At 38.2% G+C, this 13,056-nt stretch overlaps 1 pseudogene; it reads left to right on the top strand.

The window, feature by feature from the left end:
• The first annotated feature begins 3,804 nt into the window (after positions 1-3,804).
• On the top strand, positions 3,805-5,718 carry LOC143571658 (alpha-crystallin domain-containing protein 22.3-like; annotated as a pseudogene).
• Positions 5,719-13,056: the final 7,338 nt, after the last annotated feature.

Raw genomic sequence — 13,056 nt, 5'->3', positions numbered from 1 at the left:
TGCTTGACTCATCATATCACTTCCGAACGTACACGGGATTGTAAACACACTCGGATCCTATTACTTTTCCAGGACCCAATTCAACACTACCGCCAAACAATCCCCGCTAAGTGGAATAGATGAAACCTCTCCCAACCGATCTTTCCTCTTAATTAAATCTTTCAAAAACTTCACGTACTTTGGCATGTGTTAGAGAGCTTCAATAAATGGAAGATTAATCTTAAACTGTCTGAACATATCCAGAAAATGCCCGTATTCCATCGTGTATTTTTGATGCTTGAGACGAGCGGGATACGAAACATGGGCAAGATCAATATCGGGTGGTGGCTGGAACTCAACCGGCTTTTTCTCAACTTGTGGCTCAATAGTTGGTGTTTTACCTTGTGGCTTACTTGGAGCCTCCATCTCAATCTCTTCATCCACCATTTCCTCTTCTTCAACTTCAACCCTTTTTTTAACAACCACGGGACCCAAAACCCTTCCGCTACGAGTAGTGATTGCTTTCAATTAAGCGGCCGGATTTAGCTGAGTAGTACCAGAAAACTGTCTCTGAGGAAATTCATCTAGACGGTGAGCAATATCGCCCACAGACCTTTGGAGGTCAAGCAACGGCGATTGTTGATTCTTGAAGAGTAAATCGTGTTCGACAAACTTTTTCTGTGTAACTTGATCTCTCTCCAAGATTTGCTTCATCATATCCTCTAATCGTCCCATTCCACCGTTTGAATCCTGCACATTATTTTGAACATTAGAACCATTGGTATTATTATTATCTAAATACTGATCTCGTCCTTGATTATAAGAATTTTGGAAGCTAGGTGGTGCGCCCGCTGGATGCCAATTGGAGTTGTCCTGATTTGGGTTCTTGTAGGTGTTCCAGTTCTGATTATTGTTGTTGTTGTAATTGTTGGGAAACCTATTTTGACCAGCAACAAAGTCGACCTCTTGATTCATCAACGAGCACTCCAAGGTGCTATGTCCACCCCTACAAAACTCACACTTTTCCACCTTCGTCTTAAGCTCCTTCACCTCTCTAGTTAGTGATTCCAAAGCAGCAGCCACACTAGTATCCAGATTAACCTGGTGTACACCTCGAGAAGATGATGATGTACTGCTGATGGGAGTGGAATTCCCGCGATGTGGCCCTTTGGCAAAATCAGATTGAGCAAAGATTTCAAACATCTTGTTGTATTTGGTGACATTCTTCCTTGCCAATAGATTTCTCCATGAGAGCCCATGGTGTGAGACCATTATGTGACCAATGAGCTAGCATGTTCTGGAAACGTTCCCAAGCATGACAATACTGTTCATCCAGCTCCATGTGAAACGAGTGAATCTGATCACGAAGAATATCCGCTTTAGCAGGTGGGAAGTATCTTTTGATAAAAGCTGAGCGCAGTGCTTCCCAAGTAGTGAACGTGCCAGGTGGCTGAGTGTCAAGCCAAAGAGCCGTTTTTCCTGCAAGTGAAAAAGGAAAAAGATGTAAGAAAATGGCATCGTCAGTTGCACCTTGTAAATTAAAAGTTTTCAAAATGCGGTAAAGCCAGTTAATGTGTGCCTGTGCATCCTCGTCATCACGCCCATGAAACTAATTAGTTTGAATGATATTGTTCATGACGTATGACGGAATCCGCCACGAGTTGGGATTGTTGATCTCGGGGATGACGATGCATGATTGGTTTCCGGTTAAGCCATCGAAGGCTTGAGCAGCAACTGTTCTATTGTCGGCCATTTGGACGCCCAGTTGACTTCTCGGACTTTCTGGTGGTGAACTATTTGGTGATGATTTTGGTGTCGAATCAACTTCTAACGGTTGTTTCTCTGCCGACGAACTAGCCTCGGTCTTCAACGGAGAAAATTCAAGACTAGCCAGTGGTGGTCCTTGCGAACGAAGATGTGGCATATACCTAAAAAACACAACAGACCAAGTAAGTAGACAAAAAATAAAAACTAGAACTAAAATAAACTAAAATTTAATTAGACTCCTATGACTCAAAATAAAACAAATAGCACATATGTAGCAAATAAGTCCAATTAAAACTAATAACGCAATCGCCAAGAGTCCCCGGCAACGACGCCAAAAAATTGATGTGCTAAAAGTAGTCAAATAATTATTAATTAAAATTACGCTAAACTAGACACTAAGTAATACTCTAGACTCTTAAACTACTAACCGGCAAGTATACCGGTCGACTCTAGTACAGCTAAGTAAGTCCAGGTATCGAACCCACGAGACTCTATAAATTACGTATACTAGCTAATTAGACTCGACTTACTGACACGACTATTTAATAATATTATTTAAGGGGGAGTTTTAAACTATTTAATTAAAACCTAACTAATGATTAAATAATTATTACTTAAATAAACCTAATTAAACTAATACTTGATTAAGTAAAACAAACCCTAATATAATAATAATAATCATTACTTTAAAACTAATTAATTTAATATTATAACCTTAACCCTAAATGATTAAATTAATAAACTATGAAGAAAACTTAGATTAATTCAGATGATAAAAACAACTACCTTGGCTAGAATCCCCAAAGTTATGGTTATTAATTAAATGAGAAACTTAAGTTATGGAACCGGGATCGTAAAATAGACCCTTGACAAAAAACCCGAACAGTACCCTTGAACTTCAAGAAGACGCCTATGGATTTTTAACAAGTTTTAAGACTCACCAGTTTTATGAATTAAACATCCTTACGGTTATTTAATAGTTTATGTTTAAGTATCTTTATGGCGAAATCCTACCTTACAGCGCGGAAATCGAAGATAGTTAAGTAGACTTAATTGACTTAATAGACTAAGTTGACAATCAAACATAGACGGACTCCTTACGAAGAACTAAATCTAGCAATTCTGACCAACAAAGATCTATCAATAACCTATCACCTTACAACTTTCTAGGTTAGCAGCTCACTTTAATCTATTTAATTAGTTTTATTGTTTCTATGATTTTAACCGATATAAATCATAAACTAGTCAAGAACACACAGTAAATGACCTAACAAAACCCTATCTTATGAAACAATTAACAAGGGCAATGTGAAACAATAAATCCAAGTAAATAAAACCAAGCAATCATATGCATCAATTAACTCAAACTCAACAATTTACTTAAAACATAAAATCCATAACGAAACAAATCTCAATCAAAATCAAACCTAACAACGGTTCATCACGACCTAGGTCGTTTATAAAGTTTATCCTAGCATCGTGTAATATAAATCAAACAAAACAATTAAAACTGAAAACATGGTGAAATAATGAGAAACGAAAGATTAAAGGCGATAAAACCCGTAGTCTTCGATCTTGAACGTAAAGCTCTTCACGGATGTTCTTTTGCCTTCAAAATCACCACAAGACTCGAAAGTATGCTCCAAGAAACTCCAAATTCGTCTGGTGGCAGCAGGTTATGTTTAGGTTAAAGTTAGGGATGCTTAAATACTGAAAACAGGGCCCAACAAGTAACAAAAACGAAATAAAAATCCCATCAGGTATAGATAGGCGCCGCGCGACCCCCAATAGCCTCTGAGGCCACACGGCGCGGCGTGTCACAATAAGGGGGCCGGTCCGGTCTGATCGGTTCTCTATCTGGTTCTTTCTTGACGCGTTCTGGATCTCCGTTTTAGCTTTTTTTAGCTTGTTTTTCGCCCTTTTCGATCATGATCAACTTCCATTGCCTACGACACATAAAAGTGTTAGTAGTATACAAATCTCGACTACAAACGAACATAAACTATTAAAATATTAAATAAAATATACACGGGAAACATAAACATTTAGCATTATATCATGGAACAACCACAGTCAATGGGGCAACGAGTACTGGCGGGAAAAAGATTCATTCCCATAATATGGTGTTCGATATGCACATTAAGAATCTCTGTCCACCAGGAGACTTGTCGGTTTCCTATTCCTGGCCTGCACATGTGGACCAACAACCTTAGAGCACGTGTTGGACAATGGTGTTTTGGAGGGGTTATCAAGAAGAAACAGGTTTGTTTTTCTACGGTGTCTTGTATTTGTATTGATTCTTTCTATTAATGTATGTATGTATTTTTGTGTGCGTGATAAGATTTTTATAATCTAGTCTTTTAACAAAATAAGTGAACGGGTTGTGAATTTCAGATCTAACATGGATTGGGCCGATCAAGTTCCAATTGTTGTGGCCCCACTAAACTCGGTCCCATACATTGGCCCGCCTTTTGATTTTTCCGGACATAATACGCTTTTGAATCATCCGACAATGGTTCGTCTGCATGAATCAATCACTGTGGAAGAACTAAACAAAACACTACCCGTCGCTAAAAAAGGAATAGCGGTTTCAGGCAGAGCTGCTAGTGGCCTAATCGGGCCACTTATTGGGTCATTGACATTCCTGAAAATGATGACAGGTTCTTGTTTTGCGTTGCTTTTCCAGGTGTTGAGAAGAACGAGAGTAAGTACCTGCACACGTCTGGTAGTTTTATTTCTATGAAAAACATCAACCCTAAGGGTGTGTTTGGGATTCCTTATTTTCCTCTCCTTATGACTTATGAAGGTTGAATAACTCACAGACAATTAAAACTGTGTAACCTGAACACGACCCATTTGACCCGCTTGTCTAAATGTGTCAAACAGTTTGGCGGGAAATAAGCATATTTTAAACGTGTTAGTCGGGTTGGTAGGTTTTGAAAAATGGGTTAAAGGGGTCATAAACGGGTTAAACATGTCAACCCAAACACAACCCGTTTAAAGTTTAAACCATTTATCTAAACATGTCGGATGGGTTGGCGGGTATATATCAAGTTGTAAGCATGTTAATTGGGTTGGTGGGTTGTAAAAATATGGGTTAACAGGTTATACACGGGTTAGTGGGTAGACATGTTTAACTAAACAGGTTGGTGGGTAATAATTAAGTTATAAATGTGTTAATCGGGTTGGTGGGTAGTGACTTGTAAATCTGGGTTTAACGGGTTAGCGGTTCGAGTTGTTTAGCTACACAGGTAGCTGGTCGATCTATTTTAAGCAAAGGGGTTAAACAGGTTAACCAGAACACGGCCTTTGTGTAACCTATTTATCTAAATGTTTCAAACAAGTTGGTGGGTGATAATCAAGTTGTAAATAGGTTAATCGGGTTGGTGGGTTGAAAAAAATGGGTTAATGGTTAAGCGGGTCAACTTGTTTAAGGAAACAGACCCGAACACAACCCTTTTAATTTAACCGCTCAACCAAACTTGACTCGTATTTTGAACAGGCTCCATATACTAAATCAAAACCTGATTATTTTCATCACAATCTGGAAAAATGACATGAAATTACCACCCCTAGACTTGTATTAAGTTTTCTAAAATAATAATGATGGTTTATATATTATATCGATACACATAACTTCATATTCCATTAATGAAAAAACATCAAATATAATCCGACTAACTTGCCTCGGTTTGGAAGGTTTTGTCTGTTTCAACGGTTTATGAACACTGATTCGTTTGTAACTACATTATTTAATTTACAGAGTTCAAATGCAGTGTTCAAGAAGATGGAATAGTCAAAATCGAAGGAGCAACGGGCACTGGTGGGAAAAAAAGTTACTCCCATAATAAGGTGTTCGATGTGCACACCCAGAACCTATGTCCACCGGTGGACTTCTCGGTTTCCTTCAACCCAACAACCTTGGAGCACGTGTTGGACAATGGTGTGCTTGAAGGGGTTACCAAGGTTTAAAGATCATGCGGTCTGTTATAGGTTTAGAAGAGTGTTTGTACATTGCTGTGTTACATATTGATGCATATGGTATTGGACTATATTATTATTTAAGGTTTATTTGTTTGAGCCCACGGGCCCACTTTAGAGATTTAGAAACCTAAGGTGTGTCGGTGGGCTCACACTAATAACGTTAATAAAAATAATAATATAGTCCAATATATCGTTGGTAAAGACCATAGGCATGTCTTGTTTGTTCAAGGATTTTAGTTTTGTACTAGCTGGATTTAAGGATTGCGTTTGACTTTAGTTGGTTGATATTTTGATGCATGTTGCAACAAATGTTGTGCGTGATTGAGACGCTAAACATCTCATCATGAATAGAATAAGTTTCTAATGATTTTTATCAACTTGAAACTAATTCTGAAGTCTTTGGAACTTGTTATGATCTATTCAAAAGTGATTTGAAATGATTTTAAAGTGTTTGAACAACTTCTATTAAGTTTGTTGACTTCTGATAAGGTTATGATGAGTTGTCAAAACAACTTTAAACTATATCTTGATGCTGATGTATTTCTGATGTCTTTCATACTATATTCAATGTGTTTAAAATATTTCTAATGCTTTTCAAACTATACCCGATGTGTTTAAAGTACATCAAAAGTGGTTTAAACAAAGATAAAGTCTTTTGAACTAACAAAACTGCTTGGAAATTAAATAATAACTTATTATAAGAAAAATAAATAAATAAATAGTTTGTTGGTGTGTTAAAATATAAAAAATGGAAATTAAGAAAATAAAAAAGGAAAAGATTTTGTATGCCAAAAATCGGGTCTTGATGACATTGAATAAAAATCGAGTCTTTATGACAAAAAATTGAAACCCTCGGTGATAGGTAAAGAACCGATTAACAGAGAAACTAGAAAGAGAGGCTAGGGTTTATCTCCAAAACATAACCATTCATTCCATAATACGTAACTTAAATAGAATTCAACTTACAATAGCAACCCAAACAAACAAATAAAAACATAAATAGTCCTTAAACTTAATAACAAAATAAATAACGTAACAATACTCCCTCCTTAACCGTCTTTTTGCCCTCAAAAAGTAATTCAATAAACAGTGTCTCCATCATCTTCAACAAACCCCTTTGGTGCTTGATCTTCATCATCTATCACTTGAAGTATATAGAGCTGTCTCTTTTTACACTTGTGGCCCAGAACAAACTTTTCGGTACACCAGAAACATTCACCTTTTGCCCTTTTCAGCTCGAGTTCATCGCTCGTCAAATGTCTTGAGCTAAGTGTTCCCGATTTGGAAGTCGGTGGCACGGTTTTTGGACTTGGTAGTAAGGATAGTTTTGAAGCATTTAACGTAGGGGTAATTTTGGTAAAATCACGTTGTGAACCATCCTCTATGTCTTTAAGTCGATTCATCAAGCTCGTGTTGTTGATAGTTTGAAGCCTTGCTAACCCATATGCTTTATGCAACGTTTGAGGCTTGAACATCTTTACCGGTCCTTTTATTCCTAGTTTCAATCCTTTTACATATAGGCTAACGGAATATGGTTCACTAATGGTAACCTTATTAAGCAAGCGATCAAAACCTGAATTATATTCTCGTAGGCCATCGATATCATCAACAATTTGTACAAGAGATGCTATTTCTTCCATTGCATCTTCAAACATGGCGTTAGAGAAACGAGCCGAAATAGCTACAACATAGTCTTCCCATGGTAATTTAGCCACGGTAAGCCCTCGTGTTTTCATATAAGATTGATGCCATTCAATCGCATCCCCCTCAAGGTGTATAACCGCGTGCCTTAGTTTGAGATTTGCCGGTGTCTCGTCGATGGTGAAGAAGTGTTCACAGCGGCAAATACAACCTTCAACATCTACCGCTGAAAACTTTGGAAACTCTACTTTTCCATCCTGCATAGGCTAAATACCAACCCGCAAATCAGCATCACTAAACAGCCCCTTACCAGACCCGCCACCGCCGCTAAAACTGCCGCCACTTGAATGCTCCTTGAATGCTCGTAGGATATCTTCTTGTTGTTTAATAGATTGCTCTTGTTGTTTCATCAGTGCAGCTAGGGTTTCTTGCAGATTTGAGATGGCCTTGCCATGGTCCTTGAGAGTGTTGTCAACTTCTTGATTCCTGGTGTTCGTCATGGTGATATGGGATATGTCGAGAGGATCGACTAGAATGCTTTGATACCTTTGATAGGTAAAGAACCGATTAACAGAGAAACTAGAAAGAGAGGCTAGGGTTTATCTCCAAAACATAACTATTCATTCCATAATACGTAACTTAAATATTCAACTTACAATAGCAACCTAAACAAACAAATAAAAACATAAATAGTCCTTAAACTTAATAACAAAATAAATAACGTAACAATAATGTTACAAGCCAAACAGAAGAACTCAACCCAAAAGACTAGTCTAATAGGTGAGGGAACGCATATGGCTTATAAACCCCACATCAGTTGCCCATACAACCGATGTGGGACAAGTCCCATAACTTGCAATTGTTTCAGTCCGTAACAATGCACCCTCCTTAAGGGCCAACGTCCTCGTTGGTCACGGCTGGCTCACCCAGGCCACCACTCGGCCACCACTCCGAGTCCTAGTTGGTCACGGCCACGTTGGTCACGGCATGTTACAAGCCAAACAAAAGAACTCAACCCAAAAGACTAATCTAATAGGTGAGGGAACCCATATGGCTTATAAATCCCACATCAGTTGCCCATACAACCGATGTGGGACAAGTCCCATACCTTGCAATTGTTTCAGTCCGTAACAATGCACCCTCTTTAAGGGCCAACGTCCTCGTTGATCACAACTGTCTCAACCAGGCCACCACTCCGTGGGCCACCACTCCGAGTCCTCGTTGGTCACGGCTGGCTTCCTCCAAGCCACCACTCCGAGGTTGGCTTTGATACCAATGTTACAAGCCAAACAGAAGAACTTAACCCAAAAGACTAGTCTAATTGGTGAGGGAACCCATTTGACTTATAAACCTCACATCAGTTGCCCATACAACCGATGTGGGACAAGTCCCATACCTTGCAATGGTTTCAGTCCATAACACTAGGCCTGTGGGAGATGGCTGTTAACAAAATTCGATTTCTTGTTCCTTTAAGGAGGCCTTACTCGAACTGGTGTTTAGATAATAATTATTTTATGTATGAAGAATGTAGGGAATTTGATGATGCTCTGTGCCACTTCAATGCCATGCTGCAGACACGCCCTCTGCCATTAACTTGTGATTTTACTTGGTTTTTAGGTTTCGTAACCAACCTAGAACAGTTTTCTTGTTCAATTGACTGTTTCAAACAAATGTGTCGTTGGGTCGTTGGATGAGGCTATTAGGCTCTTCAAAGGAATAGCCTTTCACAGCGTCCCACCAGATGTGGTCACCTACAACTCTTTGATCAGCGCGCTTTGTAAGTTGGGCTGTTGGGATGAGGTCTCTGGGATGATGAAACAAATGGAGGCTCAAAGGATCTTCCCGGATACCAAAACGCTTAATGCGATAGTTGATGCCCTTTGCAAACAAGGCAGTATAGAAGAAGCAGAGGCTATTATTGACATCATGTATGATAACTTGGGTTTACATGTTGATACAGTGACAGTCAATTCACTTATTAAGGGTTACTGTTTCCGAGGTGAGGTGACCAAAGCAAGGGCAACATATGATCTCTTGGGGTATCATTGTGGCATCTATCCTAATGTTGATACATATAACATTATGTTGGATGGGTATGTCAGGGATTCGAAGCCGCTTGAGGCAGGGAATATGAGAAACTCAAGCCCAACAAAGTCGCGAACATAATTCTTGCTCTGGATGATATGTTGAGTGCTATACGCACTATGCGAGCCCTCCAAAACAAAGAACAACAATCAGAGGTTGAGTTTTCAATGGACCACCCCTATGTATTTATATTGCGAATGGAGCCCAACTCCAAGTTGGGCATCACCTATGAAGATGCACTTGCTTTTTTCCGTTTTATGGATGGTAATGGCAGCATGCTGAATTCACATACGGGTGTTTACAACACCCTTATTGATGGCACCCTTAAATGCGGGAGGTTTGATACAGCAAGGCGTCTTTTCCGAGACCTTACATTTAAAGGCTTGCAACCTGACGTCAGGACATATTATGTGATGATTACTGGCTATACTCAGAGAGGTCTACTCAAAGATGCAACAAAATTGCTTTTTGAATTGGAAAAGTCTTTCACATGCACCCCTTGAAAGTTAAAGAGGCCATCCAAGGATATCGGAACAACAACGGGTCGTTTGATTTTGATGGCGTACTCACAGTCTTATTGGAGGAACTCCCAATGCATCCTACGCTGCGAGTGGGACCAGACAACGCTATACAGAAGTTGCTCGGGATATGCCTCAAGCACCTTGTTTCCTATCATAGGCATGTTGAATGTTAAGGTACGTTCTTTCTTCTTGCAGGCTAACTTTTCTGGGATTATATTAGCTATTGACTTAAGTTTATCTTTTTGCTTTTTTGTCGAGGACATGACATGAAGTAGTTGGGTTGTGTGTTTATTTTCTTATCTCACAAAAATGTAACATCTATTTATCGTGTTCTTCCCTATGCGTCTTCAACAACTTGTATGATTACTTAAAATAGGAATAGGTCAATGATTGAGAGAACTAAACATGTAGAGGGATCGAATTCTGTGACCTTGTCACCCACTCACCCCAACTCACATTGTATGCAATATGCATCCTGTTGCTATACCATCTAGCATTTCAAACATGTTGTAAATCTGGTGATCAAACAAACTTGATATAATTACAAGAATTGAATATAGAACAAGAACGATGTTAAACGAATTCTTTTATTGATGAATATTTGTCTGATACAAACTAAAGGGATTGATGAGGGTATGTATAAACCCTACCAATCAATACAGTCGCGACGTTTCAACAATAACCGTTTAAATCTGTTTACAATATTGACCCTAACCTATTTACATTGACACTTTTAACCCTAAACAAACTTTAAACTAATAGCAAACAAACCCTTATAACTTATAATGCAACTAATATTTTGTTTAACTTCAATACTCCCCCTTAAACTAAATATAGTTCAAGTGAGTTCTTCAATCTTCTTCAAAGCAGAGTTGGTTCCTCGTCCTCCTCGTGGATCAGATTCGCCTCCTCTTTCTTTTCCCATGTTGGACATGTTGGAATACCGTATGCCCGAGACACATAATTAGGTTAATATGGCTAGTTGTGTTTGATCCAAGTCGGGTCATACCCAATAACGAGTTAGACACACACCAATAATGTATTTGTTAAGATAAGATCTATGAGACAAATACAGAACACGATACATTCAGAAAATCGGGTTTCTGAATACCTACTTGAAAGTGTTAAATAAATTAATTGGTTAATTTATTTATTCAAATAATTATTATTGGAATGATTATTTAACTATGTGTTCTTTTATAAAATGGTTTATAAAAGATGGGGTGTTTATATATTTTATAATGTATAAAATAAATAAAAAATATATATATATATATATATATATATTGGGGCCGGTTTTGGGTGGGCCCCACACCCCAAGGTTTTGGTCAAGTTTTGTCATGGATTTGGTAAAAGGTTGAGTGTTTGTTACTTGACTAAAAACCTAACACAATATATGATATTGATTGGAAGATTTTATAATCATCAAAAACTTTCAAGTAACAAATAACACACACAACTCTTTCCTTTTCTTTGTTCTTGTTTTTCGGCCAAGATCAAAAGAAGAGGCTCGGGTCTCGGTTTTTCGTGTTCAAGCTCCCTAACATAGCTCGGTGTGTGTTGGAGGCTCGGGGTATATTCCGTTTGAGGATTTTCCCTTTGAAAGTCTAGCATCAACATCATCATCTTCTTCAACATCAACTACACTCTTAAAAGGTTAAGAATGTAAGTGTTTATAGCTTTGATAGTTTAGTTTTTCGTATCGTTTGATCCTTGCTTCGGGTTTCTAATAAATAGATTATTGGTAATCTTATGACATGAATAAACTAGGTTGTTCATGAACATATCTTATATAAACTTGTAATATATACATATATAAACACATGGATACATATGTTTAGTTTGTAAATATCACGCTTCCGCCTTAATTGTGACTAGTTAAATGGTTAACTAAGTATATATTATCCATAGAAACCCAACAAATGGCATCAAGAGCCGGGATACGGGAAACTAAGCTTCGGGTTTTCGGTTTTATATTTTTCCCCTTGAAAGATTTTATACAAAAATTAACATGCATGATTTTTGTATTTAATCTTGTTATATTTTTTTTGGCTTTGTTCAAAAAAAAAAAAAAAAAAGTATATAAAACCAAGTAAATGGGCCGAAGCCCAATTCGGGTGAAATTGGGCCGAAGCCCACTTGTTTTGGTTAATGGGCTAACCGAAAAAAAAAGGGGAGAAAGTGAAATGGGCCGAAGCCCATTTTGGTTAAATGGGCCGAAGCCCATGAGACTTTCTATTGGGCCGAAGCCCATGTGTTTTGCACATGTGGGCCGAAGCCCATAATCTAGTTATTGGGTCAAGCCCAAATGGGTTGGGCTAGGCCCGATAATGTCGAGGGTTTTTTGGAACGGGTTCCTAAGACATAACGGGTTATGTTTGTTAAAACTAGACCGAGTCGTAGACCAAATGGATGTTTGTTGTGATTGTTATTAATTATTCAAAGTTTCGGTTTGTAATAATTAATTAGGGGCAGTTTTGTAATTATTTATTCATATGGGTATGTAATAAATAGTTTATTTGTAATATCTTTATTTTATAGAAAAAAATGTATTAGGACATTTGTTTTGTAAATTTAAAGAAGATTGCAAAATTGGAAGTTTGGGCCTTATTGGGCCGGGTATGGTGATAATGGGTCTCACAAGCCCATTAAGGGGATTCAAGCCCAAAAGGACCTAAGCCCACCCATTGAGCCCAAATGGAAGCTTATGGAAGCTAAGGCCCAAGTTCAAGTCCAATGGATCACAACGGGGTTGAAGAAGATGCTCGAAGCATTTGGATGCGGGATCGAGTGGGAGCTACAACATCCATGTGTCATGTGTCCCTTAGGATCGGACCTAAGACACACACTTGTTTCGGCTAACAAGTGTGGTCTAACTTAGTGGCTCGTGTCTAGTATAATTATGTATGCTTGTTAATTGATTGTTTGATTATGTGGTTGCTAGATATTAGGATATCAACTTCGTCACATAGAATTAATTAACAAAGCATAGAACGGGTTCTAATAATTATCGGTAATTACGTGACACATAGTTTAATAAAATGGATTTATTAACTAGCCGTCTCACGCCCATAATAAA

The sequence above is a fragment of the Bidens hawaiensis genome, unplaced genomic scaffold (genome assembly GCF_021521415.1).
Source record: "Bidens hawaiensis isolate Kalapana, Puna unplaced genomic scaffold, B.hawaiensis_p1.1 tig00001336_1, whole genome shotgun sequence".
NCBI classification, from domain to species: domain Eukaryota; kingdom Viridiplantae; phylum Streptophyta; class Magnoliopsida; order Asterales; family Asteraceae; genus Bidens; species Bidens hawaiensis.
This window is presented reverse-complemented; position numbering and strand designations above follow the sequence as displayed.